The sequence below is a fragment of the Daucus carota genome, chromosome 6 (genome assembly GCF_001625215.2).
Source record: "Daucus carota subsp. sativus chromosome 6, DH1 v3.0, whole genome shotgun sequence".
Lineage (NCBI taxonomy): Eukaryota > Viridiplantae > Streptophyta > Magnoliopsida > Apiales > Apiaceae > Daucus > Daucus carota.
This window is the reverse complement of record NC_030386.2, coordinates 15,298,077-15,306,617: the sequence shown is the minus strand read 5'-3', so window position 1 is coordinate 15,306,617 and position 8,541 is coordinate 15,298,077. Positions and strand designations below refer to the sequence as shown.

The window sequence follows — 8,541 nt, the reverse complement described above, 5'->3', positions numbered from 1 at the left end:
GTTATCTGATTAGTTATCAACCATTACAATTGAATAAAGGTAGAACTCTGAATGAAGTTGTTAATGAAGCTAGAATCCCATGTTTTATTCTCATTAGTAAATCGTTATTCTCTTAGTTTATAATTCTTAGTTCATAATTCAAATCGAATTAGTTAAGTAGAAAACCAAACCCCAATTTGATACTTGTCTAAGCATTGAATAATAATCATACATTGGTACATAAGTGCATATTTCTGAATACACCAGTCTCTGTGGGTACGAACTTGAATTATATTCTATATTACTTGTGACCACGTACACTTGCGTGATTTTGTGCGAACAGTTTTTGGCGCCGCTGCCGGGGACTCGGTGTTTACTTTAGTTTATGTGCTTGTCATTAGTGGTCGTTAAAGTTCAGTGACTTGGATTCTTTTCTCACTTTAGTTCGTTGTGTGTGTTTCAGGTACTTGAGTGACGTGTATGCGAACACGTTCTCAGGCTCGTAAGGAAGCATTAATTAAGGAAGAAACGATAGAGATTGATACGATGGTTGATCAACCACCAGCTGTGAATATTACTAAGGCTCCGAAGGCTTTCTCTGAGCCTAAAATCAATGACATTCAATCGAGCATTGTCAGGCCAGCAATTCAGGCCAACACTTTCGAGATCAAACCGAGCACTATTCAGATGGTACAGAACTCAATGCAGTTTGGGGGTTCTCCGACTGACGATCCTAATACTCATATTCGGGACTTCATTGAGATCTGCGACACTTTCAAGTTCAATGGTGTTACGGACGATGCCATCAGATTGAGGTTGTTCCCATTTTCTCTGAGGGATAAAGCTAAAGGATGGTTGCATTCTCTTCCTGCAGGATCTATTACGACATGGGAGGATCTGGCTCAGAAATTTCTTACTAAGTTCTTCCCTATGGCTAAAACCGCTGCAATCAGGAATGCTATCACTCAATTCTCTCAGTTATCTGGTGAAACTTTATGTGAAGCTTGGGAACGCTACAAGGAGATGCTTCGGAAGTGCCCACATCATGGGATGCCTGATTGGATGGTTATTAATTGTTTTTTATAATGGGTTGGGTCCTCAATCGAGGCCAATGCTCGATGCTGCATCAGGCGGAGCTCTATGGGCTAAGAGCTATGATGAGGCTTATGAGTTGATCGAGATGATGGCTGCGAATGAATATCAGAATCCTACTCAGCGTCTTCATCAGGGCAAAGCAGCAGGAATTCTAGATGTTGATGCTACTACAGCCATAGCTGCTCAGCTTAAGGCTCTTACTATGAAGGTGGATTCTTTGGCAAATCTAGGAAATCAGCAGCCACCTTTAGTCTGCGAGCTCTGTGCTGGAGCACATTCTTCGGATCAGTGTGCTATATCGAGCGAATCCGCTCAGTTTGTGAGCAACTTTCAGAGGTCACAACAGCCAGCTCCGGCCACTTATCATCCTAATAATCGGAATCATCCGAATTTCAGCTGGAGCAATAATCAGAATTACATGCCACAACAACAGCAACAGTTTCAGCAGCAAGGATCTAGACCTTTTAACCCTTCTGGTTTTCAACAACAGTTTACACCGAGACAGCAATTCCATCCACCCGGATTCCAGCAACAAAATCATGGGGTGGCTGGACAGTCTTCCAACGAAAGATCAGAATTGGAAGAATTAAGACTAATGGTAAAAAGCCAATCGGTGTCAATCAAAACTTTGGAGAATCAGATTGGGCAAATTGCTAATGCGTTGATTAATAGACCACAAGGAACTCTTCCTAGTGATACTGAGGCCAATCCGGGCAAGAAGGAAGTGAAGGAACAGGTACAGGCTGTCACCTTGAGGTCCGGAAAGGTTACGAAGGATAAAGAATCAGCAACAGAGCGAAACAAGGAAGAGAGTGAACAACAGGTTGAAACACCCGTACTCTCATCTGAGTCTGATAGTGGAAAAACTGTTGTTGAAGCTGACAAGACTAAAATCAACGAGGAAGCAAACAAGGATTCAGCCGAAAAGTCTATCCCGAAAACTGATACTGGAGTCAAGCAAGTATATCCACCTCCACCTTTTCCGAAGAGACTTCAAAAGCATAAGCTCGACAAACAATTCGCAAAATTTCTAGAGGTCTTCAAGAAATTACAAATCAACATACCTTTTGCGGAGGCTCTGGAACAAATGCCGAGTTATGCTAAATTCATGAAAGGCATTCTATCTCGAAAACTCAAACTCGAGGAATTGGAAACTGTGGCTTTGACTGAGGAGTGTAGTGCTGTGTTACAACAGAAATTGCCCCCGAAGCTGAAACATCCGGGAAGCTTCACAATCCCGTGTACTATTGGGCAATTGTCATTCGACAAGTGTTTATGTGATTTGGGAGCTAGCATCAATCTGATGCCCTTGTCTATTTTCTTGCAACTTGGTCTTCCGGAGCTGAAACCTACCAATATGTCTTTACAACTGGCTGATCGTCCGATTACATACCCAAGGGGGATAGTGGAAGATGTTTTGGTAAAGGTAGATAAGCTAATCTTCCCTGCTGATTTTATCATTCTCGATTTTGAGGAAGATAAGAAGATTCCCATCATCTTGGGGAGACCATTCCTTGCGACAGGGCGGACTTTGATTGATGTTCAAAAGGGTGAACTCACAATGAGAGTTCAAGATCAGATGGTCACTTTCAATGTGTTCAATGCCATTAAACTTCCATCAGATGAGGAGGAATGCTTTAAAGTGGATATGCTCGAAGCTGCAGTGTAATGACCCGGATTTTTAAAAATATTTTTATTAGTATTAAAAGTGATTTTTTCTTTAAAGAAGGGAATAAGATTTAATATTTTATTCCAGTTTAATGAGTTTTCAAAGTTTTATATTTAAACCCGGGTTATTGTGTTATTTATAAATAATGGTATTTTCAAAACTTATTTTCAAATATTGTTTTGAAAATTCTGTATGAATATTCTGTGAATATACGTGTTATGTGATTAAGTGGTGTTGGTGGAATTGATTGTTAATTAATTGTGGTTAATAACGGATATTATATGATTAATACATGAATTTTTGTGAATATTGTACTATCTGGTTTATTTAATTGACCGCTCATATGTGCTCGGATGTGAGATATTTCAATTTCTATATGATCAGGATAAAATGTAGTTTATTTGGATATTTTGTATCGATTTATGGAATGTTAGATGATTTTATAATCGATTTACAGATTTAATTGCGTATATTTGTATTTATTTATTAATTATTTGATCTTTTTGGAAACCGTCCACTCGTGACGGAACAACGATTTTATTTCCGAAAATTTCGAGAAAACTTACCTTTAGCCTAATTTGAATATTCCGGACATTTTTCGTGTTTTGACTTTTTCGATCCGGAGTACGGTTTTCCCCGGAGTCGGTCCGGCGGAGTTTTTCGGGTATTTTAATTGTTGATAATTATCTGGTTTGTCTCGATATACGTGAAAGCCAGATATTTTGATTATTATATTACTTTTTATCGAAATACGTGCAAATGGGACCCCCAGACCAATGATTGAGTTTAAAAGCCCCGTTTTGATGTGAAAGGATATCTTCGATAAACAATTATTTATATATTTGTTTTGGTATTTGTGACAAACATTAAATTTAAATTCATTTAGTAATCCTCCCAATAGGTCATTAATTTAATTGATTAATCAAAAGTGGATAGTCATCTTTGGCAAGTATTTCTAAAATAACTCTTTACCAAAATACATGTGCTTTCAAAAAGAATTTTCTTTACGCAATAGTCATGCCGAGGAATTTCGGTATTTCGGTATTTATCGATTGCCTCTCTCTTACTATTGTAACATCAAAATACATGAGCAAGGATGAAGTATCATCTACATATGATATTCTTTAAATATCTCATGTAACATTATTTTCAAAATACATTTAAGGTAATTTATTCCATATTCAAACAATTTATTTATCTTTCGGAATAAATTATTTTAAATATTTCAAAAATCATAGATCCTTCATTTTTCAAAGGTCTTATTTTTCTCAAGAAGGATTTATATTTTCCATATTAATATTTATCTCAAAAATATTGATATCAAATTTTATCTCATTTCGGGATATTTTTCTCGGTCTCTCAAATTCATTATTTTTCAAAGAAAAATATTTCCGATACTTAGAAAGCTCTTTCAACTTATCAAAATCATGATTTATCATGAACAATATTTTTCTAAGTATTTTGGGATAAAAACTTTCGTCAAAGAGTCTACGCGATTTGACTAAAAGACGAACTGTATCGGTTTTTCAAATATCGGTATTCGTTAAGAAAATTGATTTAAATACTCTAAAATATTTCCCCATCCTCAAAAGTATTTTATATTTAAGGTAATGTATTTTAAGTATTTAATCAAATCTTAACTTTGGTCAAAAACTCTCTTCTAAATCTCAAAAGAATTTTCGCTCATTATTTGGACCCGAAAAACGTTTTAATCGTTTTAATTCCAAATAAAATACTTCCACTTGTCCAAATGACTTGAAACTTGAGATTAGCCAGTTATATATTTTTCTTAGTGCATGGTTAAAGTTTCGTAATTTTTCGAGGACTTTCGTTCGGGAGCGTTTTTCTGTCTGTCGTCCCGATCTTCCACCGAACGTTTGACCAAGCTAGAGTTGACCAAAAATTACCAAACTTGGCAGAATATCATTTTCCAATATTCTAAGAATTATCATATTTTTTCCGGAATTTATTGAGCACGTTCGAAATCTCGTAATATTTAGTGTAACGGAATTTAATCGGTTTCTCGAAATGCGTGCCACCTTATCCACAAGCATGGAGCATTGAGATGTGTGCCAATAAATGCAGTTCAACTAGTGTACTTAATGCATTGGCAAGCATGGGGGACAAGAATGACAAGCATGGGCAAGTGGGGCCAATATGTTTTTAATTTGAATTTAATCATTTTAAATTCAAATGCTTCCACCAATTTTGCCTATAAATACAAGGCTTCCCCCATTCATTTCTTACAAGCTAACAAGCAAGAAAGTGCTGAGATTTTGCAAGTAGAAGCTCTCTCCAAATTTATATAAACACATTTTTCATCTACTTCATCTTTAAAACCTCCGTCCCGCTCGGTATATTCGTATATTCTCGAGGTTTTAAACACCGAGGCTTTGCTCCCCCCAACCAAGCCCCGTACCACTTTGCTTGCACCCAAACCACTCTTTCCGACCTCCCGAAGGGCTGTCCGAAGTTCGTCCATAAGCCAAATTCCTACCGAACCTCCGGCGAATTTTTCCGGCGAACTTGTTACGAAAATCGTGTAAGTGGTTTCTTTAGCTTCGTCTTATCCGAGTCTTAACCGACCGACTTTAACAGAGCTATCAAGCCAAAATTCTCTTCATCTCAAAGCTCTCTTTCTCTTTAACAATACAAAGCACAAGAGTTGGCCGCTCGTATTATCTATAGTATACCTACGTGTGCGTGTGTGTGTTATACCCTATCTTGTTGACGTGAAGATTCTCATACGTGCTGAGCTTTCGTGAGAATATTTGCTTAAACGAGTTTGGTGGTGGTCCTCACCTTAGTGAGTTGATTTATACGTATATCTATATATATCACCAACACTTTGTTCACACACCACAAAATACCCGTAGCTTGTCCCACGTGAGATTCGCTCGGTATTTCTAAAATCAACTATATATATATTATAGCGGTGTTATAATCGCAAAATCTTAGTGGCCCAAAACTCTATATCATTGTGCAATTGTTAAAGATAGTCAAGAACTCACTCTCTCGTGCAAAACGATATTTATATTTAAAGAGGAGTTATCTTGCAACGAAAGTGTAAAATAAAACGCTTTGTAATATTACTTCGAGCGTTATCATACCCGAAGTATTTCATATACTTAGTCAAAGACAAGTATATTAGTCCATAAAGCCAAAAGAGCTTAAAAGGACTTTATTTTATCTACAAACTCCAAGACACTCGAATATTACTTATTTGGAGGATTTTGTACGATAAACGTATTCTTCGATTATAAATATAAATCTATCGAAAAAGAATACTTGCAAGGTCTTAAGCTTTATAAAAGCTTAAAGGACACTTAATCTTTAATATTCTAAGACCAAGAATATTATTGAAACACTCGGACTAGTGAATCTTGTCCAAAACTCTTTTTATAACCAAGGTTGTCTTTCGTAGATATTGTTTTCTAGATTTTGCAGTGAGGTGAAGTGAAGTGAGGTGATCTTCGTTCTAAGACCCAAGTCCTAGACGAGCTAACGGGGAGTTAGTCGTCTTTGCACCGTGAGGAAGAGGAAAGACCCAAGACCTAAGACCTAAGATCCAAGACCCGCTTAAGGCTAGAAGAACAAAGACTACACATTGAGAGATACAACGATTTTGAGGAGGTGACGGGGAGTTACGCTCCAAGACAAGTCTTGTAATTTACATTTATAGTGAGGAGGTAACGGGAAGTTACGCTCCAAGATATATATTTGTAAAGGCTTCTCCGCCTACTGTAAAGGAGTTTCTTTATAGTAGAGAAAATCTCGAGTCCGGGGAGGAGCTCGGGGACTGGAGTAGGGGTGAGTGGACTCCAAGGGTTGAGTTAGCCACCGCGAACCAGGATAAAATCGCTCGTGTGGTATTTGTCTTTCTTTTCATTTACTTCCGCACATCATAACTGCTAAAACTCTCGATACAAGCTTTTAAAAAGGGGATAAACTTTTTAAAACTACACCATTATTTTTAAATTGGCTATTAAGCTATTCAACCCCCCCTTCTAGCTTAATTATCCCCTATATCGGGACCTAACAATTGGTATCAGAGCAGTTGCTTTTATACGTGCTATTTGATTCAAAAGCACTCCCAAAAGTAGATCCGATATGGCTTATATCAATGCCATCGGTTGTAGTGAAGGTCTCTCAAATTCTAGACCTCCTTTATTTGATGGTACCAACTTTGCCACCTGGAAAACACGATTTCGCATATATGCTAGAAGTCAAGGTGTCAAGGTTTGGATGGCCATAGAAGATGGTATAATTATCCCGACAAAAATAGTCGACGATATTACTATTGAAAAGAAAGTAAGTGAATATACACACGATGAAGAAGATCGTATGAATATTGCCGCTAAAGCGGAAATGGTTCTCACAAGTGCACTTGCAGAAAAAGAATACAAAAGAGTAAACAATTGCAAGTCTGCACAAGAAATGTGGAACAAATTAGTAGTTACCTATGAAGGAACTACCGATATTAAAGATTCTCGAATGGATACATTAATCCAAGAATACGAGAACTTTAAACTCCAAGATGGAGAAAATATCATCGATATGGAAACAAGATTTACTCGTATAATCGATGAATTAGCTCAACTCGGAAAGAACTATACTCAAAACGAGAAAAATCGTAGAGTTCTTAAATCATTGCCTCCGAGTTGGAAAGTCAAAGTTACTACAATCAAAGAGATGCATAATCTCAATGATTACCACATCGATAACTTATTCGGAAATCTTCGTGCATACGAAGAAGATAATATTCCGGATCTTGTCACTCCTAAAGTGGAAGACAAGAAGAAAAATATGGCACTAAAGTCCATATTAATCGATGAGGATGAAAACGACGAAGATTTAAATGAAGAAATCAAAAATCTCGATGAAAGCGAAATAGCTCTTCTTACGAGACAACTTCGTCGTGTGCTTCAAAGCAAAGCTCAAAGATACGGAAAAGGCTTCCTTAAATCAAATAATCAACAAAGAGTGTTTAACTCTAATGGAAGGCCAAATTACTCTCAAAATTATACTCAAAACTATAAGAGTAATTATCCGTCTACGGGCTATAATAAGGGCAAGATTAATCAAAGTCCTAATGGCTATAATAATGCCAACAATAATAACAATACTTACTCTCCTCCAAAACCAAAGGAACAAATTCCGGAGGAAACACAAGATGTGTGTTTTGAGTGTAAGCAACCCGGTCACTTTAAACGAGAATGTCCTAAGCTTTCTAAAGGACGAACTCTCGTGGCCGAAAATGGATGGGATTTAAGTGAAGACGAAGAGTCATCGGAAACAAATGATGAAGTTGTTAATCTATGCTTGAATGCTCTCGATGATGAAGCTACTTCAACGGAAGCCTCCACATCAAATCAAGAGGTAAGTACTTCTCCTATGCTTTTACATAATCAAGAACTCTTTAGTCTTTCAAATTTGAATTTAGTAGATATGTGTAAAAGTGATTTGATTGAACTGTTATTGGAATTGGGTAGACAAAATAATGATGTTAGTCAACGATTCCTTACTATGTGGTCCGAGAAAGAAAAGATTGATGATTTATACAAAACTCAAACAAAAGAGTTATCTCGGATCATGGAATCAAACCTCAAATACGAGGAAGAAATTTCATTCCTTTGTGAACAAAATGATCTCTTGAAAAATGAGATTAATAAGAACAAGGATGATGTGATTAAACTGGAAATCGAAAACACCTCCTTGGTCTTACATAATGAAGTATTGGAAAACGAGAAGCTACAATTAAATGAGAATACTCAAAAGCTTCATGTTGACTTACTAAA

General features: G+C 36.8%; 1 non-coding gene across 1 annotated transcript; it reads right to left on the bottom strand.

Moving 5' to 3' along the window:
• Positions 1–924: 924 nt before the first annotated feature.
• LOC135147425 (small nucleolar RNA R71) lies at positions 925–1,031 on the bottom strand. Its single transcript, XR_010285002.1, has one exon. It is a non-coding gene; the product is annotated as a small nucleolar RNA R71 (small nucleolar RNA).
• Positions 1,032–8,541: the final 7,510 nt, after the last annotated feature.